The following is a 14436-nucleotide window of genomic DNA, read 5'->3' as shown; positions in this document are numbered from 1 at the left end:
CCAATTTTTTTTCTTGTTGCTCATCACCAGCAAACAGCAAAGACAGCTGTATTCAAGCCTGTCCCACTGGCAAACCGACCAAGTGCCAAATTTGATTCTTGTACTTTGGCTCTAGGTAGGACATTGGACAGCTGCGTTTTTTCCTGGAGGGTTTCCAGCACTCTTCCCCAGAAGAGCACATGGGGTTCAGACGGCTGGAGCTCACACTACATGAGAGAGAACGTGGACACCTGCAGCCAAGCCACCAACCTTCTGCAGACAGCAACGTGTTGGTGCCCTCACCGCGCTGGCAACCATACCAGAGTGGAGATTGACCCACGCCAAAACAAAGCCAACTACTGATTAGAGAAAATGGCTGCAGACCCAAATCTGACTTAGGTGAAAGAGAGCAAACCTACACCGATGGGAGCCCCATAAGCTCTCTTGTCCCTTTTTGAGGAAGTAATATGTGAAACAAGTTTTCTTTTAACTCAACTTCACTTTTGCTTAATTTTGACATCAGGACAACCACAGCAAATTCATTACAGTGACAGAACGCCTACTGTCAGACCATTTTTGTACAACAAATAGACTCTACCTAGTACAGACGGAGGAAATGGTTTAACAATATAAAGTTAGAAACACTGGTAAAATTATTTTCCCCCAGTACAGCTTATTTCACTTAATCAGATCAAAGTAAGCTACTGTACTAGATGCCCTTCCCATGAATTGGAACTAGACACTAGCTGTTCCTCGGTGAGCAATTGAATGATCTAACTAAAACGCTCTCTGTCCTCTCATTTCCTTACGTTTCCCTTGTTTGTGACTGTCTGGGACTTCAGAATATGCTTCAGTCTCTAACTGCCTGTGACTGGAAGGAAGATGCAGAGGACAGGGTTTAGTAAAAAAGAACTCACTTTCAAAAACCAAACATACAGAAAGGACAGCTTGCACTGACACTTAATAAAAAATTTTTTTATCTTAAATTTCAGCTTTGTGACATAATTCTGCCTGATGTTGGGAAGGCCACTTTGCTTTTCTGTGCTTCAGTCCCCCAGATGGCATAGTCTTTTCTCACACCCTTTGCCAATCTGATGTCTGTGCCCGCAGTGCGGGCCTGCCGGTGCTACTGGAAAACAACTAATAAGCAGGAAACTGTCATGCAAGAACACTGAACATTCATTCTGCCCTTGTATAAACATGAAAGCATGAAAAAATGGGAAGAGAAGGCACAAATCATTTTTTCTTCACACTTCATCTTCACCCTACAGAAATGTGACTGTTGACAAGGTGGAGGACAGAAGAAATCGAAGTGTAATGTGTGCGTATGCCAGTCCAATGACAGCAAAACCTCTTTAACTAAGCACAGAAAAGCAGTTAAAGTAGTAAAAAGAATTTTTCAGGGGAAAATCCTGTTCTGCCTTTCTGGCTCCTTCCTTTGCAATGGCAAGGTACATGCTGCTATAGAGACTGCATTTCCTTCTTGAAGGCAAGGAAGAAAAGAAGCAGTTCTACTGAATTCTGAGAACACCACAGTACTTCCAGTACCATATCCATAATCCATTCCCATTGAACAAATTCTTCATATAAAATGTGTCACAGGCTCATGAATCTGTTCTGCATTAAAATAAATGCTTTACTGATGATCCTTTCACACCCGATAAAAGTCTGAAACTTTTATTTTATTGTTGCTGAAGAGTCTAGAACTTGAAAATGAACCAAGTATTTCAAACACTTATCTTTCCTTGGTCTAGGATATTATCTTTGTTTCCAGGCTTTGGCAGCTGTCATGCTCATCTTAAAAATCACCAAATACTCTTTCTTGCTTTCCATATAATCCCATGCAAAGGTGTAATAGGGATCTGAACATCAATCTGTTGAAAGGGACGAAGATGAGGAGGAGAGAAAGCAAGCCTAGGTCCCTCTAGATCAGCCTCGGACTCTGAAATTCCACTGTGCTCAGTGCTGCATGGAAGCAGAACTATTTCCAGTCTGACTTTTTTCAAGAAATTGCAGCAACGAGGCAGGGAAGAACACTAAATATCATATGGCCAAAAATGGGGAAAATACTTTTCCTGGAAAGAAAAAATTCCTCTCTTTTTACAAACTATTTAACAGTTAATATTGCATTAACCAATGGTGGTAAAAATTATGGTGAAAATGTTTGCTGGCGTACAGAAGGAGTTTAGCAAGCAAAGCCTAGATTTATTTAATCAAGGTTTTTTTATCAGATACAGAGGCTTTTCCTGGCTGTCTGTGGGTAAATCCACACCGTAGACGGCAGGCACATGCAAGTGACTTCTGTCCTTGCCCTGGCAAGTGGCACCCTGGTTCCCGTGACCCCAGTGGCACCCCAGCACCCCAGCTCAGCAAAGCTGTAGCAGCTCAGCCACAGCAGCCCACAGTATCAGCCATGGGCTTCAGGCTGCCAGGAGCACAGAGACCGAGCAGCCCACAACAGACTGTGTAGACACAGCCGGTAAAATATTAATCTGCTGCTAAGCTACCTAAGATTTGATCCATATAGAACTTAGCGCTGAGAAAAGCAGATGTGTGAAAAATATCCGCCTCCACAGAAGCAAAAAAAGGAAGCATAAAACTGACCTGGTTTCAGTTTTCCTTATAAATATCAAAGCAAAGCTGTGGGAATAAACCCACCATATTCCTGAGTATCTTTTGCTTCATTAGTGGTCATCAGCTTTTTAAAAATCATGCTTTATTTAATTCATAAGAGCAGCTACCTTAGGTTAGACCAGAAGCTCTATTTAGCGGCACTTGCACAGCGGCAAGTGCCAAGGCAAACAGTGAAAGATGCAGGGTGGCTATCGAGTGAGCCTTCCTCCGATACGCCCTTCAGGACATCACACTCCTAAATGGAATTTGCATTGCTTTAACTTCCAGCCATTAGTACTTATAGATGGCTTGGTTACAATTCAGAACAGCTTTATCATAATCTTTGCTAAAAAGAGAGTAATAGGCGTCCATACAATTCACACAGCACATTTATTCCAGCTGTCTGTTCCCTGGTCTGCAAGTTTATACTTTCAGCTTTACAATATTTGTATAACATAATGACTCCCAAGTTTAACATAGCATACTTCAAATTATACAGTCAGCGTAAAAAATAAGATATTAATTGAATATTTGTCTTTAAATGATTTATAAATAAACAGGTCCTGAATAAACACAGACACATCATGTAAACCAGTTAAAAAAGGTTGTATTGATTTCATTTTTATGCTGCTTTTTGTAAAAGACAAATTTGGAAAAATCTATTGTGATAAAGAATATATCTGTTGGAACGAAAATAAATCCTTTGAATAACCTGTGCAATTGCTTTGGATGTCTGAGCCAAATCTTCTGGCCTAAGAGGCAAAGCCCTTCATCAGATCTGATTAGCCAGAAACCAAGTGACAAAGTATTCAGCGGATACACAAAGCAGCTGTTATATCCACACCAGAAAACAGAAGGGAAGAACAGGGCAAAAAGAAACCAGTAGTTTGAAAGAGAAAGTGTGTGGTGTCGTGTCCTACATGTAATTTAGAAACTCAGATAAGCCACCAAATAAATGTGGCCCATGGCATTCTGGAGCAGAGGGGTTAAAACAGTAATTTTAGAATTACAAAAGAAAAGAAAAAAAGACTAAAAATGCAGTCAGCCTTGACTTGGGTATTTCAAGTTTTTCAAAGAGCATCTTTCAAAATCTGTATTTCCGCATGCATAGAATGATGGGGATGTCTCCCATTTCTAAAGTCAACTCCGTGTTCAAAGGATGGAAAGTCATGATAGAAAAAGCTTAGCAAAATTAATATAAAGAAGTCCACATTTCTTTGCTCTGTTTTGGGGCAGCACATAGGGAATTTCTAGAAAATACTACGTACAGATGAGTAATTTTGTGACTGGACATGATGGCAGCTGGAGCAGGTTAGTGTCTTGCGAGACCCCGAGAGCTTCTTTCTGATCCTGTTTACCAAATGTTGTCAAGCATGCTCACTGATAAAAATAAATGAATGAAGATAAAAGTCAGAGCAAAACTCTGCCTACCGAAGTCAATGACAGCTCTGTCATTGAAAAGGCTTTACTTGTTATATTTTCACATTTCATTTCTCCTGCAAGACCAGAGTTTCATGTTAAGTGTGTGTGCAGCCTCAGAAGTGAACAGGGAGCACATCCACATATCTGAGGTCATGGAGCATCACCCGGGAGCCCCCCGCTTGCCTCCGGACAGCTTGGGAGGCAGCCAGCCTGCCAGCAACGCTACTAATAAGCTTTTTCTCTTCAAACACAACATTTTGTTTCAAAAGGACAGGACAGGGCTGGCCACTCCATAATTTACACCGCAGTTACTTGGTAAGCCCCTGTAGCTTTTCTCCTCCCTTCTGAGTGCATTGGTGGAGTTAATTCTTGTTTAAATTCAAATTTCAGAATGTGTTTTCCAACAACAACGTACTTAAAATGACACTGAATTGTTTAAAATCTGAGTCAGACAAAGCACAGCAATAGCTGATCTGATTCAGCTCAGAGCAAGGATAGCGGTCAGGACAATATTTGCCTCAATAGTTTGAAGCTTTGCTAAAAACTCCCCATTGCTTTTTAAGGCGATTTTTCATTATTCAGGTCTTGTTAAGCCATGGGACCAGAGTAAATACAGGTGGTAAGGAGTCTCAGCTCATTCACACAGATAATTATAAACTACATGTGATTGTTAAAATGTCTGATTTTTTAATTAACCTTAGTCAAAATACTCAGAAAATTTAACAAATTATTCAAGTTATGGGGTTTTGTTAGGATATGTTTGTTACTACTGACAAACCACGAGCAGAAAAGTTAATGTCAAATCATCTCCAGTTTGAGCAGGACAACATTCGTTACATGTAAAAGAATGCAGAGTCTTTAACTTCTAATTAACGCCTTATTGCAACGTGAAACAGCTTTGTTACCCAGCTGTATGGCTGAGGAACCCTAAAGGATTCCCTTCTGGTTCTCCATCACTCCCAAGGTGCCAATGTTATCAGTGTATTCCTGGACAAACGTGACAAAAATTCAAGTGCTAGTGAATAAATAAATAAATAAATTAGTGGAAATGGAGCATTTTGAAAAAAAATGGGAGAGAGGAGATCAGAAATATATCTAAATCACAGTACTTGCTTGGAGGTCAGTGAGAGAGGAAAAAAAGGTGAATTTAGCAGTGTTTGAAAGCAGGTTACTTGGGGTGAAGGGGCTAAGCAGCAAAAAAGTCATCATCAGAGGTTGTCATGCATATGGAGAACCCGAGGTCAAGCCTACAAAGTGCCTCCCACAGTCCGGATCCTTCACCAAAGGATGAAAGCACAAAAATTACAGCAATTTTCAGAGGATGGGTAGCTTAGACACTCAGCAATGACAGTGTTTAAGATGGATTTTTCATTGCTGCTGAAAATACTTGTGCATGCTACAATCAGGCTACTTTAAAAAAAAAAAATTCTTTATATGGCAGACTGAAATTGTCATTGGTAACATGAATATCATTCTAAAAGACATCAAACTTGGCTTCAGATTAACGTACTAAACAACAAAATTACAATTTCTCCTCTCCCAGAAAGCTGTGCAGCAATTACAGGGGAACACCAAAGGGACTGATAATTTTATAGCCATTAAATAATGCAGTGTGATTAATTTGAAGGCACTTTCTCAGGGCCAACTTCCTTCGCTTTGAGGATAAATTAAGACATTTTTTACTATTAGCACAGGTTAAACTGCATTTAGAGCAAAGTCTAATTCATTTCCTTAGTGTCTTACCTACATTAGAGAGAATTCTCTCCATACTGAATCTCTACCCTTTTTTTCCTATCACTAGGATAATTTTGTGCTTTACACAGGGGTAATACTGGAAATACCAAACATTATCCGCAGAAGACCTTCCATAAGTTGTCAAGGAATACGCCAAAATACACATAGGTCCTTTACCTCTGGACGTCTGGTTCTGCCAACTACTTTTCTGCCTGGAAAATGGCCCATACAGTAAGACAGGGCATTAAGAAAGCTTGCCAAAACCTGCAAGAATAGGAGGCAGTTCCAAAAACGTTTGGTGGGGCGACAAGCTGGATCTATTCCTGATCCCCATGAAGGGTGCAGTTCTGAGTAGTGGAGTACTCTTTCTCACCTATTCACATTTCCCCAAATTATTATTAAACTAACAGAATTTTACAATATTTTTAAAAATGCAAAAACCCGTCCATTTTTTATTGCTTATTGATGTTAATTTTTTTAACCAAATTCTCACAGTTGGCCATTCACATTTTATTCTAAAAGCCGATAGGAAGTACTAGTATAGGCAGTCCAAGCCAGTAACTCATCAAGGGAATTGTGGAGTTCAAGCAAAGAAAATTCATTCAGAACAGGAAAGAGTAATAGAGGGTGTGTGGGAACTGCACGGCTCATCTCACTGAACAGCATGGCTGAATGTCTTCTAGACTGCACTCTTCTTTAGAAAGAGCCTGGCTGTTCCAGTACCACCAGCACGGATGGCCTGCTGGCCCTCCTGTTTGGAAAGGGAAACAATTTCCTACAGTTCATCCAAAGGCTAACAAATAGCTTCTATAATCAGTGGGTAATTTAGATGCATAATTCAAAGAGGGGAATAAAATGGCGGGAAACAGTGCACAATATTTGAATAAGTTAACATGGACAACATTGCTAAACCAACATTTTCTAGCCAGCCGCTGTATATGTCATTTCTATGGCATTTCCCAGCAACCATTAATGTAATTACTCCGTGACTCTTAAACGTTATTTTTAGGCTGATTCCACACACTAGCAAGGCATATGTGACCACACTGGAAAAGGTGGGTAACAGTTAGTGCGTGCTTTCCCAACCCACAGTAACTTTTTGGACCTGCTGGCTGGTTCCAGGCAGTGCAGGAGGGATGAGAAACTTGCTAAGTTCCCACAAGCTTCATGAAAGTAACATCTGGTAGAGAAGAGATACCTTACCAGTGTCCCTGCTGAGGGAGAGACATCATGAGAACCTACCTTCTATTAGACACTAGAGAATGCTCCTTGAAATGCCACAGGCACAAGAAAAGCTTTAGCTGGCACTGGTGCCTTCTTAGACATCAGCTAACAGCATAAGAAAATGCATTAGGAAACCAGGCTTCAATAATCTGATATTCCTGTTCCTTGGCATTCAGTCCATCTTTAGGACAAGTTGGCCCATTTTTCCAGAGGTTTTTACTACTCAGGACTGCTGGGAGTCTTGAGTTGAGTCCACCTATGCAAAGTTGGATAAAAGATGCTCCTTGTCACAAAATAATTTCTTACTGGAATTCTACTTGAGTATTTTGTGTGAAACATGATTGAGAAGATGGCTGCATAAAGGATCCAGATTTTAGTATCTTTGCTCAATTTCACAGCATTCTTTCCTTTTATATTCGTGCCACATTAGACAGCAATTGAAGGAAAATACCCACCTCACTGGTACTTGAATGAAGACAGCATTATTTATCACAAAACCAGGTTTGAGATGGTCTGTTAAATGAGTCTTTCTGTTGACTTGGTGGTCATTGGTAAAACAAAACTCCCAGCTAGATTCTGTCCAGCAGCAGCATACATCTTAAAAGCATATTTCTTCCGTGCAAGAAGACAGTCAAGTCCTGTAGCAGAGTGACTGCTCTGTCCACAACTTGATCAATATTCTTTTATTAATTTTGCTTTATTCTGGATTGTAGCCTCTACAGCTTGACAATGCGTCAACTCATCAAAAAGTTAATCTTGCTTACATGATAGTATCAGAATTTGAGTATTTCTACTTGTCAAACATATCCCCATGTTCCTGCCACAAGTCTTCCATTCCCAAGGATGGGACGTCTCTCAGAACTGAAGTTCAGAGCACAGTTTCTAGGTTTAACCTATGATCTGAGCTGTGTTAAACTACAGATTCTTCTTGATTGCTTTCAATCTCATGACTGGCTTCTTTCACAATTTCATCTATCAAAGGAAACAATGATTTTGTGACAAAGCCATCATTCCTTCTCTTGCCCAAGCACACTGCGGACCATGGTCTGTCGGACTGCTGTTCAAGCACCATCACAAGGGTGATATCACAGTCAGAAGCAGCATATTATTGCTGTCAGAAAAAAATCCCTCCAAACTCCCATTACTTGACAATACCAGCTTCCCACTGATCTTCACAGCTTGGCACTGTGCACTCACACATTACAAGGTACAAGTCCCACAGAGGTGCTGCATGTCCCACTAGCACCATGAAAGTACAGCACCCACTATTTGCCAGCTATTTGCTAGCTCGTTCAGCCTCTTCTTTAGCACTAGGCAAGAACAAGGGTTTTACGAAATGCATCTGGGCAAGACATGTAGTTATACTTTTGGGTAATTAATCAGAAACAAAAGGTTGTAACTAAAATGAATATGAAACAGCAATATACTTAAATCAATACTTGTCTAGTTGCTTACTGCTTCTCATCCAGGACACCAAAGAGAGATCAGCCATGAGAGTACACCATGAAATCCTGGTTTTTGCTCTGAACACTTGCTTTCTTCTTGCAACCTTTATCAGCTTTGAGGAAAAAAGCCTTAATTTTGAGTAGAAACTGTCCTATAGGAAAGCCCTCACTTCTGGGTCTAAGGCTAGTCAGAGGGCTGGTGATCCAGCCTCCCTATGTGGAACCATATTATAGACAGACGCCTTGAAAATCTTCCCGCTGTTCTTCTGCTTCCCTTATCTCAAATCTAGATTCTTTTTATGCAAAGCCAATGTAGCCTTGATGACTCGTATCTCACTCCTCCATTGCCTTCTGGAGCTGGAGGGCTTGGCCATGAATGCAAATTCCTTGGAAGGCTCTCTCTAAATGACCGCTTTTGATATTTAATGATGCTTCTCTCTGCCCATCATTATTTTTCCCTCAGGTTTGCACTTAATCCGACAAGGCTGTTTGTGTGCCCTGGTGATTAAAAGCCACTTTTCCCTGTTCTGCTTGACTGCTATTTCCTGCCCCAGTTGAACTCCTCCTTTATACAAAGCTACAGCCAGCCTCAGTTTAACATTACAAAAGCCACCCATTATAAAGATGTTCTCTGAAGCTCATGGTGTAACACCAGCTTTGATACAGACCTAGAAGCAGCATTTTTATTTTAACATACTGAGAATAAACTATTGTGTCAAGACACGTATATGAAAGCAAATATTCCCTTGCCCTGTCTCCAATTGGGAGTCCCTGTGTTACAGGGTCCTCTTGTATCCACAGAAATTTTAGGTGGGTGTCAGCTGGAGCACATCGCCCATAGCCTAACAGGTCAGTGAAATGCCAGGACCTCCACGGAGCAGCCCAGGCTCACAAGTGTGCCAAGGTGGCTTAAAATCTTGGTAGCCGCCCTCCTCCATTGTAAGAGCTCCAAGCAGGGCAGCTTTCCTCTTGTATAAATCTGAAGCATAACTAATCTTTACTACAGAAGTATGGCCACATTTAATTAATCCTCCGAGACGTATAACAATACACACACCAAAATGAAGGTTAAGTTCAAATCTAAGCTGGAAGGATGAAATACACCTTTAGTTTTAATTTGTCCAGTACTCTGCTTTCCCTCAGTTCAGCAACACATCGGTTTTAAGCCAAGGTCCCAAACCGGCAGATGGCTTAACCAGTTCTAAAATGAGTTCCCTGCTAACCCCAATGGCAGACAGCAACACCACAGAGATGCAAGAAAGATGAAGTTGTTCCAGCTTCCAGCGGGAAGCCAAAGCAAAGCATCAAACAATCTCTGGAACCAGAAACTCTGGAACTTTGTATTCCTTCTCCTGGCAGGGTAACTACTGATAACACTACGTGAAAAGCAGGTGACTGCAAATTTGGAAGCCAATTTTGTAGGGATCATTAAGAATGTCAGAAAATTCAGCAAGTTTATCTGCACTGTAATTATTTCTTCCTCAAGTACTTGCAAGTATACAGTGACAGGAGGGTAACACTAAGACACGGGAACCAAAGTGGCCTTCATGCAGTAAGGTACGTATCGCCCACCGATTCTGTTTTATGAACTTGCATAAAAACAGGGGCTAATGAATAACAAGTAAGATGGTATATCCACTGGAGAGAAAGCAAGCTGGAATTTTCTCTCCATTATTCAGCAGCTGCCAGGAGCTGGTTCACAAAGCATGATGGACTGGAGCTTTTCTGACATCGTTAAAATTAAAAAGGAAATTGTTTTCTATTATTAATTACAGAAGTGCACCTCTCATTTTCAGAGCTCACAGAAATGGTGAAACAGCATCTGGTAGCAGTACACTATAGACATAAAACTCAGCAGACAATAAAACGCTTGGAAGAGTTTGCCTCAGACTCAACAAAATGTCAAGTTTACCTTCCATCTGACAGAGAAAACCCGCTTTATTGAAGCCACTACAGAAATAGCACCAAAGACCTGCCAGCCTTAATATGATACACTCATGCACACACAAAAGCCCACCCTCACTCCACATCATCTCACTTTTTAACTCTTGACTTTGAAATCACTTGAAGAGGATGCAACGCAGTGAAGCCAAAGCCAGGACAAATGAAGGCAGAACCAGGTCCTGTCGCATATGCATAGATTTGAGTTGGTAACGTGTAGGTATCATGTAATATGTAGGACCATGGAAAAGGAAACAACTTTCAGGTTAAGAGAGAAAATGTTTGGTTAGTAACTTCATTAACCTGCAGTTAATGGCATCAGATTCTGTTTCATATTTAGAAATAAATAATGCTCACCTGTCTTCCTAGGTTAACAATTCCACAAGAAGGACAACATTATAGCCCACAGGCTTGTAAAATGAACTTAACGTTCTGTTTTGTGTTACTGCTCTCCCCTTTCTGTCCTTTCTACTCTTACTCTGCTGCAAAACACAACACCTTGCCAAGTACGAGACTTGTGACCCACCTCCCCAGAAAAGTCTCCCACCTCATCCCCAGAAATGACATGGATTCTCCACTCGCCTCACTCCAACAGATTCTCATTCCCAATGCTTATGAAGCAAGAGGCAAATCCAGGCATCAGCCTATTCAGGAGTCTGACGAGCCTTCCGAGTTCAGATACATTGACCAGTACTTTTCCAAATCTTCTAACAGCACAAATGGGACACAGATCAGGTCTTCCAAATTTCTATTTTGAGACTTCCAAAATTCTATCTCAACCATTGACTTCATTAAAACAACAACAACAAAAAAAAACCCTCCTGAAGGTAAATTGTGTTAACATGTTTCTGTATGGTAAGTGAATGATAAACCAGCCAAGTTTGAAAACAGAAGTTTCTATTGAGTTTTCTCGTGTCTGAGGCAAACTATCTCAAGTACTGTCACTGCTTCATAGTTTCCAGGAAGTTTCTAGATTCTATATCCAAAAGTAGTAATTCTATAATATTGTGAATGCAATCCTGTAATATGATAACTATATCCAAAAGTTCTTTTATAGTTGTCATACTATAGAATTGCATTCACTATATTATAGAATGAAGGGACCATGGCAGAAGCTTATGGTGAAATCCTACTCCCACTCACATCAACCTTCCAGAGGGGTCAGCTGCAGAAAATGTAATGAAACCCTACACCCCAGAAGCAATGTTTGGAAAGCTCAAAAGAGTCAGAAACACGTGAAAAAGCAAAGCATTCTCTATTAGCAGCATGAGAGCCTTTCCAACCTGAAGAGCCCACGTGCTTCCAGGTCAAGTTTGGAGGTTTGAAATGCTCAGAAGTTCATAGGCATCTGCATGGGCACTCCTGGACAAATATTTCAGCAGACTGTCAATGTGACTCACCTACTAACAATTCTTACCTGTCTCTCACTAGGAAGATGTTCCCTTTACTTATCTACAGGCTTCTTTTTTGTTTGTCTTGCAAATGATACATCTTCTTTTTCTTATCTATGGATTTCTTGGAGCTGGGGGACTTTCTTTTTTGATCCCACTGCAAATCCTCAAAGCATCTCAAGATTAGGCATTTCATACAGCTTTGTACCATGAGAAGTGTTTTGATGAACTAGTACACATACCAGGGTATTTAGTCAGTATCATACTCATAAAGAAATACAGAAAAAAAAAAAAAAAAAAACAGAAAAAAATACAGAAAACAAGAATCCTTGCTCTAAAATGTAATAACTTGCTTGCTATAATGTAAGTAAGTATTCCCATGACACAGAGAAGGTTACCTGACAAGCTAAATTGTACTTAGATTTTGCTATAACTCTTTGCTATCCTTCTTACCTCATTTGAGACTGGTATGGTGCTTATAATTACCCTGACCTGTAAAAAACCCCTGTTAATATTGGCAGTGATGCTGGTACTGGCAGAGCGAGTTATAGACACTGAAGTTAATTATATACAAACTAAAGTAAATTTGGGAAACATATTTGGATGCACTCAGCATTTGGCTACTTTTCAAATTACAACCTACTGTATACAGAGAATTTCATTCCCCCAATGAACTTTTATAGGCTTTTGTTACAACAATTGTTCAGTTTTGGGCCCCTCCCTACAAGAAGGACATTGAGGTGCTGGAGCGTGTCCAGAGAAGGGCAATGAAGCTGGTGAGGGGTCTGGAGCACAAGTCTTATCAGGAGCGGCTGAGGGAACTGGGGTTGTTCAGCCTGAAGAAGAGGAGGCTGAGGGGAGACCTTATCACCCTCTACATCTGCCTGACAGGAGGCTGTAGTGAGGTGGGGGGTCAGTCTCTTTTCCCAAGTAACAAGAGATAGGATGAGAGGAAACTGCCTCAAGTTGCGCCAGGGTAGGTTTAGACTGGACATTAGGAAAAACTTCTTCACCAAAAGGGTTGTCCAGCATTGGAACGGGCTGCCCAGGGAAGTGGTCGAGTCCCCATCCCTGGAGGTATTTAAGAGATGTGTAGATGTGGTGCTTAGGGACATGGTTTAATGGTGGACATGGCCGTGTTAGGTTAATGGTTGGATTCAATGATCTTAAAGATCTTTTCCAACCTAAACAACTCTATGATTCTAATTAGCAGTTTTGTGAAGGAAAAGTTCCCTGGGACCAAATGTAAAGAAGTGACTGGGCAATTAACCACCTCCACCTACAGAACGCATCCCTACCCCAGCAGCCAGGCGAGCGCCAGCACCCCTTCATCCACCTCCAGCTGCCACATATGAGACGGGGGAGGACGGGCATTTATATACTGCACTCCTCATGCTTTTTCTCATTACAGTTTCCACAGCTGCAAGACAGATGACTGAACACAGAAACACTACTTTCAATGGCACTCTTGAGCACCTTACAGAATTTTACCCAGGTATTCATAGAAACTATTAGTATCCTGAAAACTGTCTCCCTCCCTAGAGATGCATTACAGGCCCCTCAGCCCCATCTCATAAGCAACTGCTGTTATAAGACTCTGAAATAAATACACAGAGTGGAAAAAAAAAAAGAGACCTCTCATCTTGCACTAATCTCTTAGTAACAGAAGTAAATATAACTGTTAATTTAGAATAATAAATATGAATTATATAAGTTTACATAAGTACCAAGCATATAAAGTTAATATACAAGAAGAATACATAACTCGCACTTAGCCACCTAGGAAACATGTTTGCATGTAAACCTGCCTCAAAAATAACAGAAATAATGACTAGAGTGGATATTTGAGATCACCATCAGTTAGCTATGGGTCTCTGGTTGAACTACAAGAAATTTAAACTACTTTACAGTAGAAGTTATCAGATCTATTAATGACATTATTAACATTTTTTACAGAATTTCACTTTGATTTTAGTAACAACTCTATACTGTAATGTACTACAGCAGTCACTTTGCAACACATGTCCTTATTGAATCACATCTTAGTGTATACAGTCTATACAATTTTCATTTAATATCTGTAGGTTACAAATCAGCAAATTTCAAAATTGTTGTTCTAATTGGCAACTGCTGACTTCCTCATGGATTACTTCTTATACTCGAGTCAGAATTTGGATTAAAGGATGGTTTGGTGATGAGAAATTTCTAGCTGTAAGATTGTAACATAGAACAACGTCAAGCAAAATTCCAACAAAATGCAGATACAATCTAATATAAACATGCAATCTGGGGTGGAGAAGGCGGGAACGAGTCTGCAGCCAGAAGGCAGCCCGCTGGAGGAGCAGACGGAGGCTGCATCCCAGCCATGTACCAGGGTGGTCTCCCTGCCTTTCTGCACCAAATTGAACAGAGCTGACATGTGCCCTCAAAAAAATCACATCAGCTGAACTAGCATTTTTATGAAAACCACTCTCCATCAGAAAACTGTAGCTAAACTCCTCTTCCTTTAGTTTCTCTCATGTCAAAATTAACAATATAGAGGAAGGGAGGAAAATTTAGTGTATCTTATTATCCTAAGGACCCCACCCACTATCTTCCTCCCTCATACTCCTTCCCCAACTTTGTAATCTCCAAATCTTCCAGACAAAGCCATTTATCCTCACGGGCAATTGTGCTGCTGAGCTTCA

The 14436-nt window shown here is 40.6% G+C and overlaps 1 protein-coding gene across 1 annotated transcript in view; it reads right to left on the bottom strand.

Moving 5' to 3' along the window:
* GPR158 (G protein-coupled receptor 158) overlaps positions 1-14436 on the bottom strand; it is a gene marked incomplete at its 5' end in the record, with an annotated part of 205263 nt that overhangs the window by 117270 nt on the left and 73557 nt on the right. The window lies entirely within an intron of this gene.

This window comes from Egretta garzetta, unplaced genomic scaffold (assembly GCF_000687185.1).
Source record: "Egretta garzetta isolate BGI_Z169 unplaced genomic scaffold, ASM68718v1 scaffold142, whole genome shotgun sequence".
In the NCBI taxonomy this organism is placed as follows: Eukaryota; Metazoa; Chordata; class Aves; order Pelecaniformes; family Ardeidae; genus Egretta; species Egretta garzetta.
The sequence above is the reverse complement of the archived record's forward strand: the minus strand, read 5'-3'. Positions and strand labels throughout refer to the sequence as shown.